At 45.5% G+C, this 21508-nt stretch overlaps 43 non-coding genes across 43 annotated transcripts; all 43 read left to right on the top strand.

The window, feature by feature from the left end:
- The first annotated feature begins 225 nt into the window (after window positions 1-225).
- Window positions 226-343, top strand: LOC125595645. Its single transcript, XR_007330474.1, has one exon. It is a non-coding gene; the product is annotated as a 5S ribosomal RNA (ribosomal RNA).
- A 382-nt stretch (window positions 344-725) lies between these two features.
- Window positions 726-844, top strand: LOC125595614. The gene has a single exon (XR_007330440.1). It is a non-coding gene; the product is annotated as a 5S ribosomal RNA (ribosomal RNA).
- A 384-nt stretch (window positions 845-1228) lies between these two features.
- On the top strand, window positions 1229-1347 carry LOC125595613. The gene has a single exon (XR_007330439.1). It is a non-coding gene; the product is annotated as a 5S ribosomal RNA (ribosomal RNA).
- Window positions 1348-1730: 383 nt separating this feature from the next.
- Window positions 1731-1849, top strand: LOC125595612. The gene has a single exon (XR_007330438.1). It is a non-coding gene; the product is annotated as a 5S ribosomal RNA (ribosomal RNA).
- Window positions 1850-2233: 384 nt separating this feature from the next.
- Window positions 2234-2352, top strand: LOC125595610. The gene has a single exon (XR_007330436.1). It is a non-coding gene; the product is annotated as a 5S ribosomal RNA (ribosomal RNA).
- Window positions 2353-2736: 384 nt separating this feature from the next.
- Window positions 2737-2855, top strand: LOC125595609. The gene has a single exon (XR_007330435.1). It is a non-coding gene; the product is annotated as a 5S ribosomal RNA (ribosomal RNA).
- A 384-nt stretch (window positions 2856-3239) lies between these two features.
- LOC125595608 lies at window positions 3240-3358 on the top strand. Its single transcript, XR_007330434.1, has one exon. It is a non-coding gene; the product is annotated as a 5S ribosomal RNA (ribosomal RNA).
- A 383-nt stretch (window positions 3359-3741) lies between these two features.
- Window positions 3742-3860, top strand: LOC125595607. Its single transcript, XR_007330433.1, has one exon. It is a non-coding gene; the product is annotated as a 5S ribosomal RNA (ribosomal RNA).
- A 384-nt stretch (window positions 3861-4244) lies between these two features.
- On the top strand, window positions 4245-4363 carry LOC125595606. Its single transcript, XR_007330432.1, has one exon. It is a non-coding gene; the product is annotated as a 5S ribosomal RNA (ribosomal RNA).
- Window positions 4364-4747: 384 nt separating this feature from the next.
- Window positions 4748-4866, top strand: LOC125595605. The gene has a single exon (XR_007330431.1). It is a non-coding gene; the product is annotated as a 5S ribosomal RNA (ribosomal RNA).
- A 383-nt stretch (window positions 4867-5249) lies between these two features.
- On the top strand, window positions 5250-5368 carry LOC125595604. The gene has a single exon (XR_007330430.1). It is a non-coding gene; the product is annotated as a 5S ribosomal RNA (ribosomal RNA).
- A 384-nt stretch (window positions 5369-5752) lies between these two features.
- LOC125595603 lies at window positions 5753-5871 on the top strand. The gene has a single exon (XR_007330429.1). It is a non-coding gene; the product is annotated as a 5S ribosomal RNA (ribosomal RNA).
- Window positions 5872-6255: 384 nt separating this feature from the next.
- LOC125595602 lies at window positions 6256-6374 on the top strand. Its single transcript, XR_007330428.1, has one exon. It is a non-coding gene; the product is annotated as a 5S ribosomal RNA (ribosomal RNA).
- A 384-nt stretch (window positions 6375-6758) lies between these two features.
- On the top strand, window positions 6759-6877 carry LOC125595601. The gene has a single exon (XR_007330427.1). It is a non-coding gene; the product is annotated as a 5S ribosomal RNA (ribosomal RNA).
- Window positions 6878-7261: 384 nt separating this feature from the next.
- On the top strand, window positions 7262-7380 carry LOC125595599. The gene has a single exon (XR_007330425.1). It is a non-coding gene; the product is annotated as a 5S ribosomal RNA (ribosomal RNA).
- A 383-nt stretch (window positions 7381-7763) lies between these two features.
- LOC125595598 lies at window positions 7764-7882 on the top strand. The gene has a single exon (XR_007330424.1). It is a non-coding gene; the product is annotated as a 5S ribosomal RNA (ribosomal RNA).
- Window positions 7883-8266: 384 nt separating this feature from the next.
- On the top strand, window positions 8267-8385 carry LOC125595597. The gene has a single exon (XR_007330423.1). It is a non-coding gene; the product is annotated as a 5S ribosomal RNA (ribosomal RNA).
- A 383-nt stretch (window positions 8386-8768) lies between these two features.
- Window positions 8769-8887, top strand: LOC125595596. The gene has a single exon (XR_007330422.1). It is a non-coding gene; the product is annotated as a 5S ribosomal RNA (ribosomal RNA).
- A 383-nt stretch (window positions 8888-9270) lies between these two features.
- LOC125595595 lies at window positions 9271-9389 on the top strand. Its single transcript, XR_007330421.1, has one exon. It is a non-coding gene; the product is annotated as a 5S ribosomal RNA (ribosomal RNA).
- A 384-nt stretch (window positions 9390-9773) lies between these two features.
- Window positions 9774-9892, top strand: LOC125595594. The gene has a single exon (XR_007330420.1). It is a non-coding gene; the product is annotated as a 5S ribosomal RNA (ribosomal RNA).
- Window positions 9893-10276: 384 nt separating this feature from the next.
- Window positions 10277-10395, top strand: LOC125595593. Its single transcript, XR_007330419.1, has one exon. It is a non-coding gene; the product is annotated as a 5S ribosomal RNA (ribosomal RNA).
- A 384-nt stretch (window positions 10396-10779) lies between these two features.
- On the top strand, window positions 10780-10898 carry LOC125595592. Its single transcript, XR_007330418.1, has one exon. It is a non-coding gene; the product is annotated as a 5S ribosomal RNA (ribosomal RNA).
- A 384-nt stretch (window positions 10899-11282) lies between these two features.
- Window positions 11283-11401, top strand: LOC125595590. Its single transcript, XR_007330417.1, has one exon. It is a non-coding gene; the product is annotated as a 5S ribosomal RNA (ribosomal RNA).
- A 384-nt stretch (window positions 11402-11785) lies between these two features.
- Window positions 11786-11904, top strand: LOC125595589. The gene has a single exon (XR_007330416.1). It is a non-coding gene; the product is annotated as a 5S ribosomal RNA (ribosomal RNA).
- A 383-nt stretch (window positions 11905-12287) lies between these two features.
- Window positions 12288-12406, top strand: LOC125595587. The gene has a single exon (XR_007330414.1). It is a non-coding gene; the product is annotated as a 5S ribosomal RNA (ribosomal RNA).
- A 384-nt stretch (window positions 12407-12790) lies between these two features.
- Window positions 12791-12909, top strand: LOC125595586. The gene has a single exon (XR_007330413.1). It is a non-coding gene; the product is annotated as a 5S ribosomal RNA (ribosomal RNA).
- Window positions 12910-13293: 384 nt separating this feature from the next.
- On the top strand, window positions 13294-13412 carry LOC125595585. The gene has a single exon (XR_007330412.1). It is a non-coding gene; the product is annotated as a 5S ribosomal RNA (ribosomal RNA).
- A 383-nt stretch (window positions 13413-13795) lies between these two features.
- Window positions 13796-13914, top strand: LOC125595584. Its single transcript, XR_007330411.1, has one exon. It is a non-coding gene; the product is annotated as a 5S ribosomal RNA (ribosomal RNA).
- A 383-nt stretch (window positions 13915-14297) lies between these two features.
- On the top strand, window positions 14298-14416 carry LOC125595583. The gene has a single exon (XR_007330410.1). It is a non-coding gene; the product is annotated as a 5S ribosomal RNA (ribosomal RNA).
- A 384-nt stretch (window positions 14417-14800) lies between these two features.
- Window positions 14801-14919, top strand: LOC125595702. Its single transcript, XR_007330529.1, has one exon. It is a non-coding gene; the product is annotated as a 5S ribosomal RNA (ribosomal RNA).
- A 384-nt stretch (window positions 14920-15303) lies between these two features.
- LOC125595701 lies at window positions 15304-15422 on the top strand. The gene has a single exon (XR_007330528.1). It is a non-coding gene; the product is annotated as a 5S ribosomal RNA (ribosomal RNA).
- A 384-nt stretch (window positions 15423-15806) lies between these two features.
- LOC125595700 lies at window positions 15807-15925 on the top strand. The gene has a single exon (XR_007330527.1). It is a non-coding gene; the product is annotated as a 5S ribosomal RNA (ribosomal RNA).
- A 384-nt stretch (window positions 15926-16309) lies between these two features.
- LOC125595699 lies at window positions 16310-16428 on the top strand. The gene has a single exon (XR_007330526.1). It is a non-coding gene; the product is annotated as a 5S ribosomal RNA (ribosomal RNA).
- Window positions 16429-16811: 383 nt separating this feature from the next.
- Window positions 16812-16930, top strand: LOC125595698. Its single transcript, XR_007330525.1, has one exon. It is a non-coding gene; the product is annotated as a 5S ribosomal RNA (ribosomal RNA).
- A 384-nt stretch (window positions 16931-17314) lies between these two features.
- On the top strand, window positions 17315-17433 carry LOC125595696. Its single transcript, XR_007330523.1, has one exon. It is a non-coding gene; the product is annotated as a 5S ribosomal RNA (ribosomal RNA).
- Window positions 17434-17817: 384 nt separating this feature from the next.
- Window positions 17818-17936, top strand: LOC125595695. The gene has a single exon (XR_007330522.1). It is a non-coding gene; the product is annotated as a 5S ribosomal RNA (ribosomal RNA).
- A 384-nt stretch (window positions 17937-18320) lies between these two features.
- On the top strand, window positions 18321-18439 carry LOC125595694. Its single transcript, XR_007330521.1, has one exon. It is a non-coding gene; the product is annotated as a 5S ribosomal RNA (ribosomal RNA).
- Window positions 18440-18823: 384 nt separating this feature from the next.
- On the top strand, window positions 18824-18942 carry LOC125595693. Its single transcript, XR_007330520.1, has one exon. It is a non-coding gene; the product is annotated as a 5S ribosomal RNA (ribosomal RNA).
- Window positions 18943-19326: 384 nt separating this feature from the next.
- Window positions 19327-19445, top strand: LOC125595692. Its single transcript, XR_007330519.1, has one exon. It is a non-coding gene; the product is annotated as a 5S ribosomal RNA (ribosomal RNA).
- Window positions 19446-19828: 383 nt separating this feature from the next.
- Window positions 19829-19947, top strand: LOC125595691. The gene has a single exon (XR_007330518.1). It is a non-coding gene; the product is annotated as a 5S ribosomal RNA (ribosomal RNA).
- Window positions 19948-20331: 384 nt separating this feature from the next.
- Window positions 20332-20450, top strand: LOC125595690. Its single transcript, XR_007330517.1, has one exon. It is a non-coding gene; the product is annotated as a 5S ribosomal RNA (ribosomal RNA).
- Window positions 20451-20833: 383 nt separating this feature from the next.
- On the top strand, window positions 20834-20952 carry LOC125595689. The gene has a single exon (XR_007330516.1). It is a non-coding gene; the product is annotated as a 5S ribosomal RNA (ribosomal RNA).
- A 383-nt stretch (window positions 20953-21335) lies between these two features.
- LOC125595688 lies at window positions 21336-21454 on the top strand. The gene has a single exon (XR_007330515.1). It is a non-coding gene; the product is annotated as a 5S ribosomal RNA (ribosomal RNA).
- Window positions 21455-21508: the final 54 nt, after the last annotated feature.

Raw genomic sequence — 21508 nt, 5'->3', positions numbered from 1 at the left:
TCAACCCAAGGAAGTTCGTTCCCAAAGCACCTTTCAGAAAGTTAAGGATTTTAAAGGATTTTTGTCTGATTTCATTTCCTTTTGATACAGTTAAAACGGATTAAGTAATCCTTTCAGGGAGGGAAAAAATCCGCCAAAATCATAGACCCTCGGCCATGATCAATGGACCATGGCTTACACTTGGATGGCCGAAACAAATGAACGAAACGCGAGTGATGTACTAACGGGTGCGATCATACCAGCACTAATGCACCGGATCCCATCAGAACTCCGCAGTTAAGCGTGCTTGGGCGAGAGTAGTACTAGGATGGGTGACCTCCCGGAAGTCCTCGTGTTGCACCCCTTTTTATTATTATTTTTATTTTATTATTCGGCCTAAAACGAGTCTAAACTTGGAAACTTCATAACTTTTGAACCGTGAGGAACTACGTCGCCCATAGCACCATTTCGGAAAGGCCCAGAAACCATAAAGGGCGGTGAATAGGGGTGGCAATTTTTCGGGCCCAAATTCAGCCGTTTTGACCCTCAAACGGGCTGCAGAAAGTTAAGGGACGTAAAAAAGGATCCCAATCGGATTTTCAGGTTGTTTTTGATGCTTTCTTAACGCCATTAACCTCGATGCACTATTCCGCTGAAAAAAAATCACAAAATCATGTGGGCCCCACGGCCTTACACTTGGATTGGCCGAAACAAATGATATATGGAAACGCGAGTGATGTACTAACGGGTGCGATCATACCAGCACTAATGCACCGGATCCCATCAGAACTCCGCAGTTAAGCGTGCTTGGGCGAGAGTAGTACTAGGATGGGTGACCTCCCGGGAAGTCCTCGTGTTGCACCCCTTTTTATTATTATTTTTATTTTATTATTCGGCCTAAAACGAGTCTAAACTTGGAAACTTCATAACTTTTGAACCGTGAGGAACTACGTCGCCCATAGCACCATTTCGGAAAGGCCCAGAAACCATAAAGGGCGGTGAATAGGGGTGGCAATTTTTCGGGCCCAAATTCAGCCGTTTTGACCCTCAAACGGGCTGCAGAAAGTTAAGGGACGTAAAAAAGGATCCCAATCGGATTTTCAGGTTGTTTTTGATGCTTTCTTAACGCCATTAACCTCGATGCACTATTCCGCTGAAAAAAAAAATCACAAAATCATGTGGGCCCCACGGCCTTACACTTGGATTGGCCGAAACAAATGATATATGGAAACGCGAGTGATGTACTAACGGGTGCGATCATACCAGCACTAATGCACCGGATCCCATCAGAACTCCGCAGTTAAGCGTGCTTGGGCGAGAGTAGTACTAGGATGGGTGACCTCCCGGGAAGTCCTCGTGTTGCACCCCTTTTTATTATTATTTTTATTTTATTATTCGGCCTAAAACGAGTCTAAACTTGGAAACTTCATAACTTTTGAACCGTGAGGAACTACGTCGCCCATAGCACCATTTCGGAAAGGCCCAGAAACCATAAAGGGCGGTGAATAGGGGTGGCAATTTTTCGGGCCCAAATTCAGCCGTTTTGACCCTCAAACGGGCTGCAGAAAGTTAAGGGACGTAAAAAAGGATCCCAATCGGATTTTCAGGTTGTTTTTGATGCTTTCTTAACGCCATTAACCTCGATGCACTATTCCGCTGAAAAAAAAATCACAAAATCATGTGGGCCCCACGGCCTTACACTTGGATTGGCCGAAACAAATGATATATGGAAACGCGAGTGATGTACTAACGGGTGCGATCATACCAGCACTAATGCACCGGATCCCATCAGAACTCCGCAGTTAAGCGTGCTTGGGCGAGAGTAGTACTAGGATGGGTGACCTCCCGGGAAGTCCTCGTGTTGCACCCCTTTTTATTATTATTTTTATTTTATTATTCGGCCTAAAACGAGTCTAAACTTGGAAACTTCATAACTTTTGAACCGTGAGGAACTACGTCGCCCATAGCACCATTTCGGAAAGGCCCAGAAACCATAAAGGGCGGTGAATAGGGGTGGCAATTTTTCGGGCCCAAATTCAGCCGTTTTGACCCTCAAACGGGCTGCAGAAAGTTAAGGGACGTAAAAAAGGATCCCAATCGGATTTTCAGGTTGTTTTTGATGCTTTCTTAACGCCATTAACCTCGATGCACTATTCCGCTGAAAAAAAAAATCACAAAATCATGTGGGCCCCACGGCCTTACACTTGGATTGGCCGAAACAAATGATATATGGAAACGCGAGTGATGTACTAACGGGTGCGATCATACCAGCACTAATGCACCGGATCCCATCAGAACTCCGCAGTTAAGCGTGCTTGGGCGAGAGTAGTACTAGGATGGGTGACCTCCCGGGAAGTCCTCGTGTTGCACCCCTTTTTATTATTATTTTTATTTTATTATTCGGCCTAAAACGAGTCTAAACTTGGAAACTTCATAACTTTTGAACCGTGAGGAACTACGTCGCCCATAGCACCATTTCGGAAAGGCCCAGAAACCATAAAGGGCGGTGAATAGGGGTGGCAATTTTTCGGGCCCAAATTCAGCCGTTTTGACCCTCAAACGGGCTGCAGAAAGTTAAGGGACGTAAAAAAGGATCCCAATCGGATTTTCAGGTTGTTTTTGATGCTTTCTTAACGCCATTAACCTCGATGCACTATTCCGCTGAAAAAAAAAATCACAAAATCATGTGGGCCCCACGGCCTTACACTTGGATTGGCCGAAACAAATGATATATGGAAACGCGAGTGATGTACTAACGGGTGCGATCATACCAGCACTAATGCACCGGATCCCATCAGAACTCCGCAGTTAAGCGTGCTTGGGCGAGAGTAGTACTAGGATGGGTGACCTCCCGGGAAGTCCTCGTGTTGCACCCCTTTTTATTATTATTTTTATTTTATTATTCGGCCTAAAACGAGTCTAAACTTGGAAACTTCATAACTTTTGAACCGTGAGGAACTACGTCGCCCATAGCACCATTTCGGAAAGGCCCAGAAACCATAAAGGGCGGTGAATAGGGGTGGCAATTTTTCGGGCCCAAATTCAGCCGTTTTGACCCTCAAACGGGCTGCAGAAAGTTAAGGGACGTAAAAAAGGATCCCAATCGGATTTTCAGGTTGTTTTTGATGCTTTCTTAACGCCATTAACCTCGATGCACTATTCCGCTGAAAAAAAAAATCACAAAATCATGTGGGCCCCACGGCCTTACACTTGGATTGGCCGAAACAAATGATATATGGAAACGCGAGTGATGTACTAACGGGTGCGATCATACCAGCACTAATGCACCGGATCCCATCAGAACTCCGCAGTTAAGCGTGCTTGGGCGAGAGTAGTACTAGGATGGGTGACCTCCCGGGAAGTCCTCGTGTTGCACCCCTTTTTATTATTATTTTTATTTTATTATTCGGCCTAAAACGAGTCTAAACTTGGAAACTTCATAACTTTTGAACCGTGAGGAACTACGTCGCCCATAGCACCATTTCGGAAAGGCCCAGAAACCATAAAGGGCGGTGAATAGGGGTGGCAATTTTTCGGGCCCAAATTCAGCCGTTTTGACCCTCAAACGGGCTGCAGAAAGTTAAGGGACGTAAAAAAGGATCCCAATCGGATTTTCAGGTTGTTTTTGATGCTTTCTTAACGCCATTAACCTCGATGCACTATTCCGCTGAAAAAAAAATCACAAAATCATGTGGGCCCCACGGCCTTACACTTGGATTGGCCGAAACAAATGATATATGGAAACGCGAGTGATGTACTAACGGGTGCGATCATACCAGCACTAATGCACCGGATCCCATCAGAACTCCGCAGTTAAGCGTGCTTGGGCGAGAGTAGTACTAGGATGGGTGACCTCCCGGGAAGTCCTCGTGTTGCACCCCTTTTTATTATTATTTTTATTTTATTATTCGGCCTAAAACGAGTCTAAACTTGGAAACTTCATAACTTTTGAACCGTGAGGAACTACGTCGCCCATAGCACCATTTCGGAAAGGCCCAGAAACCATAAAGGGCGGTGAATAGGGGTGGCAATTTTTCGGGCCCAAATTCAGCCGTTTTGACCCTCAAACGGGCTGCAGAAAGTTAAGGGACGTAAAAAAGGATCCCAATCGGATTTTCAGGTTGTTTTTGATGCTTTCTTAACGCCATTAACCTCGATGCACTATTCCGCTGAAAAAAAAAATCACAAAATCATGTGGGCCCCACGGCCTTACACTTGGATTGGCCGAAACAAATGATATATGGAAACGCGAGTGATGTACTAACGGGTGCGATCATACCAGCACTAATGCACCGGATCCCATCAGAACTCCGCAGTTAAGCGTGCTTGGGCGAGAGTAGTACTAGGATGGGTGACCTCCCGGGAAGTCCTCGTGTTGCACCCCTTTTTATTATTATTTTTATTTTATTATTCGGCCTAAAACGAGTCTAAACTTGGAAACTTCATAACTTTTGAACCGTGAGGAACTACGTCGCCCATAGCACCATTTCGGAAAGGCCCAGAAACCATAAAGGGCGGTGAATAGGGGTGGCAATTTTTCGGGCCCAAATTCAGCCGTTTTGACCCTCAAACGGGCTGCAGAAAGTTAAGGGACGTAAAAAAGGATCCCAATCGGATTTTCAGGTTGTTTTTGATGCTTTCTTAACGCCATTAACCTCGATGCACTATTCCGCTGAAAAAAAAAATCACAAAATCATGTGGGCCCCACGGCCTTACACTTGGATTGGCCGAAACAAATGATATATGGAAACGCGAGTGATGTACTAACGGGTGCGATCATACCAGCACTAATGCACCGGATCCCATCAGAACTCCGCAGTTAAGCGTGCTTGGGCGAGAGTAGTACTAGGATGGGTGACCTCCCGGGAAGTCCTCGTGTTGCACCCCTTTTTATTATTATTTTTATTTTATTATTCGGCCTAAAACGAGTCTAAACTTGGAAACTTCATAACTTTTGAACCGTGAGGAACTACGTCGCCCATAGCACCATTTCGGAAAGGCCCAGAAACCATAAAGGGCGGTGAATAGGGGTGGCAATTTTTCGGGCCCAAATTCAGCCGTTTTGACCCTCAAACGGGCTGCAGAAAGTTAAGGGACGTAAAAAAGGATCCCAATCGGATTTTCAGGTTGTTTTTGATGCTTTCTTAACGCCATTAACCTCGATGCACTATTCCGCTGAAAAAAAAATCACAAAATCATGTGGGCCCCACGGCCTTACACTTGGATTGGCCGAAACAAATGATATATGGAAACGCGAGTGATGTACTAACGGGTGCGATCATACCAGCACTAATGCACCGGATCCCATCAGAACTCCGCAGTTAAGCGTGCTTGGGCGAGAGTAGTACTAGGATGGGTGACCTCCCGGGAAGTCCTCGTGTTGCACCCCTTTTTATTATTATTTTTATTTTATTATTCGGCCTAAAACGAGTCTAAACTTGGAAACTTCATAACTTTTGAACCGTGAGGAACTACGTCGCCCATAGCACCATTTCGGAAAGGCCCAGAAACCATAAAGGGCGGTGAATAGGGGTGGCAATTTTTCGGGCCCAAATTCAGCCGTTTTGACCCTCAAACGGGCTGCAGAAAGTTAAGGGACGTAAAAAAGGATCCCAATCGGATTTTCAGGTTGTTTTTGATGCTTTCTTAACGCCATTAACCTCGATGCACTATTCCGCTGAAAAAAAAAATCACAAAATCATGTGGGCCCCACGGCCTTACACTTGGATTGGCCGAAACAAATGATATATGGAAACGCGAGTGATGTACTAACGGGTGCGATCATACCAGCACTAATGCACCGGATCCCATCAGAACTCCGCAGTTAAGCGTGCTTGGGCGAGAGTAGTACTAGGATGGGTGACCTCCCGGGAAGTCCTCGTGTTGCACCCCTTTTTATTATTATTTTTATTTTATTATTCGGCCTAAAACGAGTCTAAACTTGGAAACTTCATAACTTTTGAACCGTGAGGAACTACGTCGCCCATAGCACCATTTCGGAAAGGCCCAGAAACCATAAAGGGCGGTGAATAGGGGTGGCAATTTTTCGGGCCCAAATTCAGCCGTTTTGACCCTCAAACGGGCTGCAGAAAGTTAAGGGACGTAAAAAAGGATCCCAATCGGATTTTCAGGTTGTTTTTGATGCTTTCTTAACGCCATTAACCTCGATGCACTATTCCGCTGAAAAAAAAAATCACAAAATCATGTGGGCCCCACGGCCTTACACTTGGATTGGCCGAAACAAATGATATATGGAAACGCGAGTGATGTACTAACGGGTGCGATCATACCAGCACTAATGCACCGGATCCCATCAGAACTCCGCAGTTAAGCGTGCTTGGGCGAGAGTAGTACTAGGATGGGTGACCTCCCGGGAAGTCCTCGTGTTGCACCCCTTTTTATTATTATTTTTATTTTATTATTCGGCCTAAAACGAGTCTAAACTTGGAAACTTCATAACTTTTGAACCGTGAGGAACTACGTCGCCCATAGCACCATTTCGGAAAGGCCCAGAAACCATAAAGGGCGGTGAATAGGGGTGGCAATTTTTCGGGCCCAAATTCAGCCGTTTTGACCCTCAAACGGGCTGCAGAAAGTTAAGGGACGTAAAAAAGGATCCCAATCGGATTTTCAGGTTGTTTTTGATGCTTTCTTAACGCCATTAACCTCGATGCACTATTCCGCTGAAAAAAAAAATCACAAAATCATGTGGGCCCCACGGCCTTACACTTGGATTGGCCGAAACAAATGATATATGGAAACGCGAGTGATGTACTAACGGGTGCGATCATACCAGCACTAATGCACCGGATCCCATCAGAACTCCGCAGTTAAGCGTGCTTGGGCGAGAGTAGTACTAGGATGGGTGACCTCCCGGGAAGTCCTCGTGTTGCACCCCTTTTTATTATTATTTTTATTTTATTATTCGGCCTAAAACGAGTCTAAACTTGGAAACTTCATAACTTTTGAACCGTGAGGAACTACGTCGCCCATAGCACCATTTCGGAAAGGCCCAGAAACCATAAAGGGCGGTGAATAGGGGTGGCAATTTTTCGGGCCCAAATTCAGCCGTTTTGACCCTCAAACGGGCTGCAGAAAGTTAAGGGACGTAAAAAAGGATCCCAATCGGATTTTCAGGTTGTTTTTGATGCTTTCTTAACGCCATTAACCTCGATGCACTATTCCGCTGAAAAAAAAAATCACAAAATCATGTGGGCCCCACGGCCTTACACTTGGATTGGCCGAAACAAATGATATATGGAAACGCGAGTGATGTACTAACGGGTGCGATCATACCAGCACTAATGCACCGGATCCCATCAGAACTCCGCAGTTAAGCGTGCTTGGGCGAGAGTAGTACTAGGATGGGTGACCTCCCGGGAAGTCCTCGTGTTGCACCCCTTTTTATTATTATTTTTATTTTATTATTCGGCCTAAAACGAGTCTAAACTTGGAAACTTCATAACTTTTGAACCGTGAGGAACTACGTCGCCCATAGCACCATTTCGGAAAGGCCCAGAAACCATAAAGGGCGGTGAATAGGGGTGGCAATTTTTCGGGCCCAAATTCAGCCGTTTTGACCCTCAAACGGGCTGCAGAAAGTTAAGGGACGTAAAAAAGGATCCCAATCGGATTTTCAGGTTGTTTTTGATGCTTTCTTAACGCCATTAACCTCGATGCACTATTCCGCTGAAAAAAAAATCACAAAATCATGTGGGCCCCACGGCCTTACACTTGGATTGGCCGAAACAAATGATATATGGAAACGCGAGTGATGTACTAACGGGTGCGATCATACCAGCACTAATGCACCGGATCCCATCAGAACTCCGCAGTTAAGCGTGCTTGGGCGAGAGTAGTACTAGGATGGGTGACCTCCCGGGAAGTCCTCGTGTTGCACCCCTTTTTATTATTATTTTTATTTTATTATTCGGCCTAAAACGAGTCTAAACTTGGAAACTTCATAACTTTTGAACCGTGAGGAACTACGTCGCCCATAGCACCATTTCGGAAAGGCCCAGAAACCATAAAGGGCGGTGAATAGGGGTGGCAATTTTTCGGGCCCAAATTCAGCCGTTTTGACCCTCAAACGGGCTGCAGAAAGTTAAGGGACGTAAAAAAGGATCCCAATCGGATTTTCAGGTTGTTTTTGATGCTTTCTTAACGCCATTAACCTCGATGCACTATTCCGCTGAAAAAAAAAATCACAAAATCATGTGGGCCCCACGGCCTTACACTTGGATTGGCCGAAACAAATGATATATGGAAACGCGAGTGATGTACTAACGGGTGCGATCATACCAGCACTAATGCACCGGATCCCATCAGAACTCCGCAGTTAAGCGTGCTTGGGCGAGAGTAGTACTAGGATGGGTGACCTCCCGGGAAGTCCTCGTGTTGCACCCCTTTTTATTATTATTTTTATTTTATTATTCGGCCTAAAACGAGTCTAAACTTGGAAACTTCATAACTTTTGAACCGTGAGGAACTACGTCGCCCATAGCACCATTTCGGAAAGGCCCAGAAACCATAAAGGGCGGTGAATAGGGGTGGCAATTTTTCGGGCCCAAATTCAGCCGTTTTGACCCTCAAACGGGCTGCAGAAAGTTAAGGGACGTAAAAAAGGATCCCAATCGGATTTTCAGGTTGTTTTTGATGCTTTCTTAACGCCATTAACCTCGATGCACTATTCCGCTGAAAAAAAAATCACAAAATCATGTGGGCCCCACGGCCTTACACTTGGATTGGCCGAAACAAATGATATATGGAAACGCGAGTGATGTACTAACGGGTGCGATCATACCAGCACTAATGCACCGGATCCCATCAGAACTCCGCAGTTAAGCGTGCTTGGGCGAGAGTAGTACTAGGATGGGTGACCTCCCGGGAAGTCCTCGTGTTGCACCCCTTTTTATTATTATTTTTATTTTATTATTCGGCCTAAAACGAGTCTAAACTTGGAAACTTCATAACTTTTGAACCGTGAGGAACTACGTCGCCCATAGCACCATTTCGGAAAGGCCCAGAAACCATAAAGGGCGGTGAATAGGGGTGGCAATTTTTCGGGCCCAAATTCAGCCGTTTTGACCCTCAAACGGGCTGCAGAAAGTTAAGGGACGTAAAAAAGGATCCCAATCGGATTTTCAGGTTGTTTTTGATGCTTTCTTAACGCCATTAACCTCGATGCACTATTCCGCTGAAAAAAAAATCACAAAATCATGTGGGCCCCACGGCCTTACACTTGGATTGGCCGAAACAAATGATATATGGAAACGCGAGTGATGTACTAACGGGTGCGATCATACCAGCACTAATGCACCGGATCCCATCAGAACTCCGCAGTTAAGCGTGCTTGGGCGAGAGTAGTACTAGGATGGGTGACCTCCCGGGAAGTCCTCGTGTTGCACCCCTTTTTATTATTATTTTTATTTTATTATTCGGCCTAAAACGAGTCTAAACTTGGAAACTTCATAACTTTTGAACCGTGAGGAACTACGTCGCCCATAGCACCATTTCGGAAAGGCCCAGAAACCATAAAGGGCGGTGAATAGGGGTGGCAATTTTTCGGGCCCAAATTCAGCCGTTTTGACCCTCAAACGGGCTGCAGAAAGTTAAGGGACGTAAAAAAGGATCCCAATCGGATTTTCAGGTTGTTTTTGATGCTTTCTTAACGCCATTAACCTCGATGCACTATTCCGCTGAAAAAAAAAATCACAAAATCATGTGGGCCCCACGGCCTTACACTTGGATTGGCCGAAACAAATGATATATGGAAACGCGAGTGATGTACTAACGGGTGCGATCATACCAGCACTAATGCACCGGATCCCATCAGAACTCCGCAGTTAAGCGTGCTTGGGCGAGAGTAGTACTAGGATGGGTGACCTCCCGGGAAGTCCTCGTGTTGCACCCCTTTTTATTATTATTTTTATTTTATTATTCGGCCTAAAACGAGTCTAAACTTGGAAACTTCATAACTTTTGAACCGTGAGGAACTACGTCGCCCATAGCACCATTTCGGAAAGGCCCAGAAACCATAAAGGGCGGTGAATAGGGGTGGCAATTTTTCGGGCCCAAATTCAGCCGTTTTGACCCTCAAACGGGCTGCAGAAAGTTAAGGGACGTAAAAAAGGATCCCAATCGGATTTTCAGGTTGTTTTTGATGCTTTCTTAACGCCATTAACCTCGATGCACTATTCCGCTGAAAAAAAAAATCACAAAATCATGTGGGCCCCACGGCCTTACACTTGGATTGGCCGAAACAAATGATATATGGAAACGCGAGTGATGTACTAACGGGTGCGATCATACCAGCACTAATGCACCGGATCCCATCAGAACTCCGCAGTTAAGCGTGCTTGGGCGAGAGTAGTACTAGGATGGGTGACCTCCCGGGAAGTCCTCGTGTTGCACCCCTTTTTATTATTATTTTTATTTTATTATTCGGCCTAAAACGAGTCTAAACTTGGAAACTTCATAACTTTTGAACCGTGAGGAACTACGTCGCCCATAGCACCATTTCGGAAAGGCCCAGAAACCATAAAGGGCGGTGAATAGGGGTGGCAATTTTTCGGGCCCAAATTCAGCCGTTTTGACCCTCAAACGGGCTGCAGAAAGTTAAGGGACGTAAAAAAGGATCCCAATCGGATTTTCAGGTTGTTTTTGATGCTTTCTTAACGCCATTAACCTCGATGCACTATTCCGCTGAAAAAAAAAATCACAAAATCATGTGGGCCCCACGGCCTTACACTTGGATTGGCCGAAACAAATGATATATGGAAACGCGAGTGATGTACTAACGGGTGCGATCATACCAGCACTAATGCACCGGATCCCATCAGAACTCCGCAGTTAAGCGTGCTTGGGCGAGAGTAGTACTAGGATGGGTGACCTCCCGGGAAGTCCTCGTGTTGCACCCCTTTTTATTATTATTTTTATTTTATTATTCGGCCTAAAACGAGTCTAAACTTGGAAACTTCATAACTTTTGAACCGTGAGGAACTACGTCGCCCATAGCACCATTTCGGAAAGGCCCAGAAACCATAAAGGGCGGTGAATAGGGGTGGCAATTTTTCGGGCCCAAATTCAGCCGTTTTGACCCTCAAACGGGCTGCAGAAAGTTAAGGGACGTAAAAAAGGATCCCAATCGGATTTTCAGGTTGTTTTTGATGCTTTCTTAACGCCATTAACCTCGATGCACTATTCCGCTGAAAAAAAAAATCACAAAATCATGTGGGCCCCACGGCCTTACACTTGGATTGGCCGAAACAAATGATATATGGAAACGCGAGTGATGTACTAACGGGTGCGATCATACCAGCACTAATGCACCGGATCCCATCAGAACTCCGCAGTTAAGCGTGCTTGGGCGAGAGTAGTACTAGGATGGGTGACCTCCCGGGAAGTCCTCGTGTTGCACCCCTTTTTATTATTATTTTTATTTTATTATTCGGCCTAAAACGAGTCTAAACTTGGAAACTTCATAACTTTTGAACCGTGAGGAACTACGTCGCCCATAGCACCATTTCGGAAAGGCCCAGAAACCATAAAGGGCGGTGAATAGGGGTGGCAATTTTTCGGGCCCAAATTCAGCCGTTTTGACCCTCAAACGGGCTGCAGAAAGTTAAGGGACGTAAAAAAGGATCCCAATCGGATTTTCAGGTTGTTTTTGATGCTTTCTTAACGCCATTAACCTCGATGCACTATTCCGCTGAAAAAAAAAATCACAAAATCATGTGGGCCCCACGGCCTTACACTTGGATTGGCCGAAACAAATGATATATGGAAACGCGAGTGATGTACTAACGGGTGCGATCATACCAGCACTAATGCACCGGATCCCATCAGAACTCCGCAGTTAAGCGTGCTTGGGCGAGAGTAGTACTAGGATGGGTGACCTCCCGGGAAGTCCTCGTGTTGCACCCCTTTTTATTATTATTTTTATTTTATTATTCGGCCTAAAACGAGTCTAAACTTGGAAACTTCATAACTTTTGAACCGTGAGGAACTACGTCGCCCATAGCACCATTTCGGAAAGGCCCAGAAACCATAAAGGGCGGTGAATAGGGGTGGCAATTTTTCGGGCCCAAATTCAGCCGTTTTGACCCTCAAACGGGCTGCAGAAAGTTAAGGGACGTAAAAAAGGATCCCAATCGGATTTTCAGGTTGTTTTTGATGCTTTCTTAACGCCATTAACCTCGATGCACTATTCCGCTGAAAAAAAAATCACAAAATCATGTGGGCCCCACGGCCTTACACTTGGATTGGCCGAAACAAATGATATATGGAAACGCGAGTGATGTACTAACGGGTGCGATCATACCAGCACTAATGCACCGGATCCCATCAGAACTCCGCAGTTAAGCGTGCTTGGGCGAGAGTAGTACTAGGATGGGTGACCTCCCGGGAAGTCCTCGTGTTGCACCCCTTTTTATTATTATTTTTATTTTATTATTCGGCCTAAAACGAGTCTAAACTTGGAAACTTCATAACTTTTGAACCGTGAGGAACTACGTCGCCCATAGCACCATTTCGGAAAGGCCCAGAAACCATAAAGGGCGGTGAATAGGGGTGGCAATTTTTCGGGCCCAAATTCAGCCGTTTTGACCCTCAAACGGGCTGCAGAAAGTTAAGGGACGTAAAAAAGGATCCCAATCGGATTTTCAGGTTGTTTTTGATGCTTTCTTAACGCCATTAACCTCGATGCACTATTCCGCTGAAAAAAAAAATCACAAAATCATGTGGGCCCCACGGCCTTACACTTGGATTGGCCGAAACAAATGATATATGGAAACGCGAGTGATGTACTAACGGGTGCGATCATACCAGCACTAATGCACCGGATCCCATCAGAACTCCGCAGTTAAGCGTGCTTGGGCGAGAGTAGTACTAGGATGGGTGACCTCCCGGGAAGTCCTCGTGTTGCACCCCTTTTTATTATTATTTTTATTTTATTATTCGGCCTAAAACGAGTCTAAACTTGGAAACTTCATAACTTTTGAACCGTGAGGAACTACGTCGCCCATAGCACCATTTCGGAAAGGCCCAGAAACCATAAAGGGCGGTGAATAGGGGTGGCAATTTTTCGGGCCCAAATTCAGCCGTTTTGACCCTCAAACGGGCTGCAGAAAGTTAAGGGACGTAAAAAAGGATCCCAATCGGATTTTCAGGTTGTTTTTGATGCTTTCTTAACGCCATTAACCTCGATGCACTATTCCGCTGAAAAAAAAAATCACAAAATCATGTGGGCCCCACGGCCTTACACTTGGATTGGCCGAAACAAATGATATATGGAAACGCGAGTGATGTACTAACGGGTGCGATCATACCAGCACTAATGCACCGGATCCCATCAGAACTCCGCAGTTAAGCGTGCTTGGGCGAGAGTAGTACTAGGATGGGTGACCTCCCGGGAAGTCCTCGTGTTGCACCCCTTTTTATTATTATTTTTATTTTATTATTCGGCCTAAAACGAGTCTAAACTTGGAAACTTCATAACTTTTGAACCGTGAGGAACTACGTCGCCCATAGCACCATTTCGGAAAGGCCCAGAAACCATAAAGGGCGGTGAATAGGGGTGGCAATTTTTCGGGCCCAAATTCAGCCGTTTTGACCCTCAAACGGGCTGCAGAAAGTTAAGGGACGTAAAAAAGGATCCCAATCGGATTTTCAGGTTGTTTTTGATGCTTTCTTAACGCCATTAACCTCGATGCACTATTCCGCTGAAAAAAAAATCACAAAATCATGTGGGCCCCACGGCCTTACACTTGGATTGGCCGAAACAAATGATATATGGAAACGCGAGTGATGTACTAACGGGTGCGATCATACCAGCACTAATGCACCGGATCCCATCAGAACTCCGCAGTTAAGCGTGCTTGGGCGAGAGTAGTACTAGGATGGGTGACCTCCCGGGAAGTCCTCGTGTTGCACCCCTTTTTATTATTATTTTTATTTTATTATTCGGCCTAAAACGAGTCTAAACTTGGAAACTTCATAACTTTTGAACCGTGAGGAACTACGTCGCCCATAGCACCATTTCGGAAAGGCCCAGAAACCATAAAGGGCGGTGAATAGGGGTGGCAATTTTTCGGGCCCAAATTCAGCCGTTTTGACCCTCAAACGGGCTGCAGAAAGTTAAGGGACGTAAAAAAGGATCCCAATCGGATTTTCAGGTTGTTTTTGATGCTTTCTTAACGCCATTAACCTCGATGCACTATTCCGCTGAAAAAAAAATCACAAAATCATGTGGGCCCCACGGCCTTACACTTGGATTGGCCGAAACAAATGATATATGGAAACGCGAGTGATGTACTAACGGGTGCGATCATACCAGCACTAATGCACCGGATCCCATCAGAACTCCGCAGTTAAGCGTGCTTGGGCGAGAGTAGTACTAGGATGGGTGACCTCCCGGGAAGTCCTCGTGTTGCACCCCTTTTTATTATTATTTTTATTTTATTATTCGGCCTAAAACGAGTCTAAACTTGGAAACTTCATAACTTTTGAACCGTGAGGAACTACGTCGCCCATAGCACCATTTCGGAAAGGCCCAGAAACCATAAAGGGCGGTGAATAGGGGTGGCAATTTTTCGGGCCCAAATTCAGCCGTTTTGACCCTCAAACGGGCTGCAGAAAGTTAAGGGACGTAAAAAAGGATCCCAATCGGATTTTCAGGTTGTTTTTGATGCTTTCTTAACGCCATTAACCTCGATGCACTATTCCGCTGAAAAAAAAAATCACAAAATCATGTGGGCCCCACGGCCTTACACTTGGATTGGCCGAAACAAATGATATATGGAAACGCGAGTGATGTACTAACGGGTGCGATCATACCAGCACTAATGCACCGGATCCCATCAGAACTCCGCAGTTAAGCGTGCTTGGGCGAGAGTAGTACTAGGATGGGTGACCTCCCGGGAAGTCCTCGTGTTGCACCCCTTTTTATTATTATTTTTATTTTATTATTCGGCCTAAAACGAGTCTAAACTTGGAAACTTCATAACTTTTGAACCGTGAGGAACTACGTCGCCCATAGCACCATTTCGGAAAGGCCCAGAAACCATAAAGGGCGGTGAATAGGGGTGGCAATTTTTCGGGCCCAAATTCAGCCGTTTTGACCCTCAAACGGGCTGCAGAAAGTTAAGGGACGTAAAAAAGGATCCCAATCGGATTTTCAGGTTGTTTTTGATGCTTTCTTAACGCCATTAACCTCGATGCACTATTCCGCTGAAAAAAAAAATCACAAAATCATGTGGGCCCCACGGCCTTACACTTGGATTGGCCGAAACAAATGATATATGGAAACGCGAGTGATGTACTAACGGGTGCGATCATACCAGCACTAATGCACCGGATCCCATCAGAACTCCGCAGTTAAGCGTGCTTGGGCGAGAGTAGTACTAGGATGGGTGACCTCCCGGGAAGTCCTCGTGTTGCACCCCTTTTTATTATTATTTTTATTTTATTATTCGGCCTAAAACGAGTCTAAACTTGGAAACTTCATAACTTTTGAACCGTGAGGAACTACGTCGCCCATAGCACCATTTCGGAAAGGCCCAGAAACCATAAAGGGCGGTGAATAGGGGTGGCAATTTTTCGGGCCCAAATTCAGCCGTTTTGACCCTCAAACGGGCTGCAGAAAGTTAAGGGACGTAAAAAAGGATCCCAATCGGATTTTCAGGTTGTTTTTGATGCTTTCTTAACGCCATTAACCTCGATGCACTATTCCGCTGAAAAAAAAAATCACAAAATCATGTGGGCCCCACGGCCTTACACTTGGATTGGCCGAAACAAATGATATATGGAAACGCGAGTGATGTACTAACGGGTGCGATCATACCAGCACTAATGCACCGGATCCCATCAGAACTCCGCAGTTAAGCGTGCTTGGGCGAGAGTAGTACTAGGATGGGTGACCTCCCGGGAAGTCCTCGTGTTGCACCCCTTTTTATTATTATTTTTATTTTATTATTCGGCCTAAAACGAGTCTAAACTTGGAAACTTCATAACTTTTGAACCGTGAGGAACTACGTCGCCCATAGCACCATTTCGGAAAGGCCCAGAAACCATAAAGGGCGGTGAATAGGGGTGGCAATTTTTCGGGCCCAAATTCAGCCGTTTTGACCCTCAAACGGGCTGCAGAAAGTTAAGGGACGTAAAAAAGGATCCCAATCGGATTTTCAGGTTGTTTTTGATGCTTTCTTAACGCCATTAACCTCGATGCACTATTCCGCTGAAAAAAAAAATCACAAAATCATGTGGGCCCCACGGCCTTACACTTGGATTGGCCGAAACAAATGATATATGGAAACGCGAGTGATGTACTAACGGGTGCGATCATACCAGCACTAATGCACCGGATCCCATCAGAACTCCGCAGTTAAGCGTGCTTGGGCGAGAGTAGTACTAGGATGGGTGACCTCCCGGGAAGTCCTCGTGTTGCACCCCTTTTTATTATTATTTTTATTTTATTATTCGGCCTAAAACGAGTCTAAACTTGGAAACTTCATAACTTTTGAACCGTGAGGAACTACGTCGCCCATAGCACCATTTCGGAAAGGCCCAGAAACCATAAAGGGCGGTGAATAGGGGTGGCAATTTTTCGGGCCCAAATTCAGCCGTTTTGACCCTCAAACGGGCTGCAGAAAGTTAAGGGACGTAAAAAAGGATCCCAATCGGATTTTCAGGTTGTTTTTGATGCTTTCTTAACGCCATTAACCTCGATGCACTATTCCGCTGAAAAAAAAATCACAAAATCATGTGGGCCCCACGGCCTTACACTTGGATTGGCCGAAACAAATGATATATGGAAACGCGAGTGATGTACTAACGGGTGCGATCATACCAGCACTAATGCACCGGATCCCATCAGAACTCCGCAGTTAAGCGTGCTTGGGCGAGAGTAGTACTAGGATGGGTGACCTCCCGGGAAGTCCTCGTGTTGCACCCCTTTTTATTATTATTTTTATTTTATTATTCGGCCTAAAACGAGTCTAAACTTGGAAACTTCATAACTTTTGAACCGTGAGGAACTACGTCGCCCATAGCACCATTTCGGAAAGGCCCAGAAACCATAAAGGGCGGTGAATAGGGGTGGCAATTTTTCGGGCCCAAATTCAGCCGTTTTGACCCTCAAACGGGCTGCAGAAAGTTAAGGGACGTAAAAAAGGATCCCAATCGGATTTTCAGGTTGTTTTTGATGCTTTCTTAACGCCATTAACCTCGATGCACTATTCCGCTGAAAAAAAAAATCACAAAATCATGTGGGCCCCACGGCCTTACACTTGGATTGGCCGAAACAAATGATATATGGAAACGCGAGTGATGTACTAACGGGTGCGATCATACCAGCACTAATGCACCGGATCCCATCAGAACTCCGCAGTTAAGCGTGCTTGGGCGAGAGTAGTACTAGGATGGGTGACCTCCCGGGAAGTCCTCGTGTTGCACCCCTTTTTATTATTATTTTTATTTTATTATTCGGCCTAAAACGAGTCTAAACTTGGAAACTTCATAACTTTTGAACCGTGAGGAACTACGTCGCCCATAGCACCATTTCGGAAAGGCCCAGAAACCATAAAGGGCGGTGAATAGGGGTGGCAATTTTTCGGGCCCAAATTCAGCCGTTTTGACCCTCAAACGGGCTGCAGAAAGTTAAGGGACGTAAAAAAGGATCCCAATCGGATTTTCAGGTTGTTTTTGATGCTTTCTTAACGCCATTAACCTCGATGCACTATTCCGCTGAAAAAAAAAATCACAAAATCATGTGGGCCCCACGGCCTTACACTTGGATTGGCCGAAACAAATGATATATGGAAACGCGAGTGATGTACTAACGGGTGCGATCATACCAGCACTAATGCACCGGATCCCATCAGAACTCCGCAGTTAAGCGTGCTTGGGCGAGAGTAGTACTAGGATGGGTGACCTCCCGGGAAGTCCTCGTGTTGCACCCCTTTTTATTATTATTTTTATTTTATTATTCGGCCTAAAACGAGTCTAAACTTGGAAACTTCATAACTTTTGAACCGTGAGGAACTACGTCGCCCATAGCACCATTTCGGAAAGGCCCAGAAACCATAAAGGGCGGTGAATAGGGGTGGCAATTTTTCGGGCCCAAATTCAGCCGTTTTGACCCTCAAACGGGCTGCAGAAAGTTAAGGGACGTAAAAAAGGATCCCAATCGGATTTTCAGGTTGTTTTTGATGCTTTCTTAACGCCATTAACCTCGATGCACTATTCCGCTGAAAAAAAAAATCACAAAATCATGTGGGCCCCACGGCCTTACACTTGGATTGGCCGAAACAAATGATATATGGAAACGCGAGTGATGTACTAACGGGTGCGATCATACCAGCACTAATGCACCGGATCCCATCAGAACTCCGCAGTTAAGCGTGCTTGGGCGAGAGTAGTACTAGGATGGGTGACCTCCCGGGAAGTCCTCGTGTTGCACCCCTTTTTATTATTATTTTTATTTTATTATTCGGCCTAAAACGAGTCTAAACTTGGAAACTTCATAACTTTTGAACCGTGAGGAACTACGTCGCCCATAGCACCATTTCGGAAAGGCCCAGAAACCATAAAGGGCGGTGAATAGGGGTGGCAATTTTTCGGGCCCAAATTCAGCCGTTTTGACCCTCAAACGGGCTGCAGAAAGTTAAGGGACGTAAAAAAGGATCCCAATCGGATTTTCAGGTTGTTTTTGATGCTTTCTTAACGCCATTAACCTCGATGCACTATTCCGCTGAAAAAAAAAATCACAAAATCATGTGGGCCCCACGGCCTTACACTTGGATTGGCCGAAACAAATGATATATGGAAACGCGAGTGATGTACTAACGGGTGCGATCATACCAGCACTAATGCACCGGATCCCATCAGAACTCCGCAGTTAAGCGTGCTTGGGCGAGAGTAGTACTAGGATGGGTGACCTCCCGGGAAGTCCTCGTGTTGCACCCCTTTTTATTATTATTTTTATTTTATTATTCGGCCTAAAACGAGTCTAAACTTGGAAACTTCATAACTTTTGAACCGTGAGGAACTACGTCGCCCATAGCACCATTTCGGAAAGGCCCAGAAACCATAAAGGGCGGTGAATAGGGGTGGCAATTTTTCGGGCCCAAATTCAGCCGTTTTGACCCTCAAACGGGCTGCAGAAAGTTAAGGGACGTAAAAAAGGATCCCAATCGGATTTTCAGGTTGTTTTTGATGCTTTCTTAACGCCATTAACCTCGATGCACTATTCCGCTGAAAAAAAAAATCACAAAATCATGTGGGCCCCACGGCCTTACACTTGGATTGGCCGAAACAAATGATATATGGAAACGCGAGTGATGTACTAACGGGTGCGATCATACCAGCACTAATGCACCGGATCCCATCAGAACTCCGCAGTTAAGCGTGCTTGGGCGAGAGTAGTACTAGGATGGGTGACCTCCCGGGAAGTCCTCGTGTTGCACCCCTTTTTATTATTATTTTTATTTTATTATTCGGCCTAAAACGAGTCTAAACTTGGAAACTTCATAACTTTTGAACCGTGAGGAACTACGTCGCCCATAGCACCATTTCGGAAAGGCCCAGAAACCATAAAGGGCGGTGAATAGGGGTGGCAATTTTTCGGGCCCAAATTCAGCCGTTTTGACCCTCAAACGGGCTGCAGAAAGTTAAGGGACGTAAAAAAGGATCCCAATCGGATTTTCAGGTTGTTTTTGATGCTTTCTTAACGCCATTAACCTCGATGCACTATTCCGCTGAAAAAAAAATCACAAAATCATGTGGGCCCCACGGCCTTACACTTGGATTGGCCGAAACAAATGATATATGGAAACGCGAGTGATGTACTAACGGGTGCGATCATACCAGCACTAATGCACCGGATCCCATCAGAACTCCGCAGTTAAGCGTGCTTGGGCGAGAGTAGTACTAGGATGGGTGACCTCCCGGGAAGTCCTCGTGTTGCACCCCTTTTTATTATTATTTTTATTTTATTATTCGGCCTAAAACGAGTCTAAACTTGGAAACTTCATAACTTTTGAACCGTGAGGAACTACGTCGCCCATAGCACCATTTCGGAAAGGCCCAGAAACCATAAAGGGCGGTGAATAGGGGTGGCAATTTTTCGGGCCCAAATTCAGCCGTTTTGACCCTCAAACGGGCTGCAGAAAGTTAAGGGACGTAAAAAAGGATCCCAATCGGATTTTCAGGTTGTTTTTGATGCTTTCTTAACGCCATTAACCTCGATGCACTATTCCGCTGAAAAAAAAAATCACAAAATCATGTGGGCCCCACGGCCTTACACTTGGATTGGCCGAAACAAATGATATATGGAAACGCGAGTGATGTACTAACGGGTGCGATCATACCAGCACTAATGCACCGGATCCCATCAGAACTCCGCAGTTAAGCGTGCTTGGGCGAGAGTAGTACTAGGATGGGTGACCTCCCGGGAAGTCCTCGTGTTGCACCCCTTTTTATTATTATTTTTATTTTATTATTCGGCCTAAAACGAGTCTAAACTTGGAAACTTCATAACTTTTGAACCGTGAGGAACTACGTCGCCCATAGCACCATTTCGGAAAGGCCCAGAAACCATAAAGGGCGGTGAATAGGGGTGGCAATTTTTCGGGCCCAAATTCAGCCGTTTTGACCCTCAAACGGGCTGCAGAAAGTTAAGGGACGTAAAAAAGGATCCCAATCGGATTTTCAGGTTGTTTTTGATGCTTTCTTAACGCCATTAACCTCGATGCACTATTCCGCTGAAAAAAAAATCACAAAATCATGTGGGCCCCACGGCCTTACACTTGGATTGGCCGAAACAAATGATATATGGAAACGCGAGTGATGTACTAACGGGTGCGATCATACCAGCACTAATGCACCGGATCCCATCAGAACTCCGCAGTTAAGCGTGCTTGGGCGAGAGTAGTACTAGGATGGGTGACCTCCCGGGAAGTCCTCGTGTTGCACCCCTTTTTATTATTATTTTTATTTTATTATTCGGCCTAAAACGAGTCTAAACTTGGAAACTTCATAACTTTTGAACCGTGAGGAACTACGTCGCCCATAGCACCATTTCGGAAAGGCCCAGAAACCATAAAGGGCGGTGAATAGGGGTGGCAATTTTTCGGGCCCAAATTCAGCCGTTTTGACCCTCAAACGGGCTGCAGAAAGTTAAGGGACGTAAAAAAGGATCCCAATCGGATTTTCAGGTTGTTTTTGATGCTTTCTTAACGCCATTAACCTCGATGCACTATTCCGCTGAAAAAAAAATCACAAAATCATGTGGGCCCCACGGCCTTACACTTGGATTGGCCGAAACAAATGATATATGGAAACGCGAGTGATGTACTAACGGGTGCGATCATACCAGCACTAATGCACCGGATCCCATCAGAACTCCGCAGTTAAGCGTGCTTGGGCGAGAGTAGTACTAGGATGGGTGACCTCCCGGGAAGTCCTCGTGTTGCACCCCTTTTTATTATTATTTTTATTTTATTATTCGGCCTAAAACGAGTCTAAACTTGGA

Source organism: Brassica napus, unplaced genomic scaffold (assembly GCF_020379485.1).
Source record: "Brassica napus cultivar Da-Ae unplaced genomic scaffold, Da-Ae ScsIHWf_1080;HRSCAF=1541, whole genome shotgun sequence".
NCBI classification, from domain to species: Eukaryota; Viridiplantae; Streptophyta; class Magnoliopsida; order Brassicales; family Brassicaceae; genus Brassica; species Brassica napus.
Note: the sequence above shows the minus strand (reverse complement) of the source record. Positions and strands in the feature narration are given on the sequence as shown.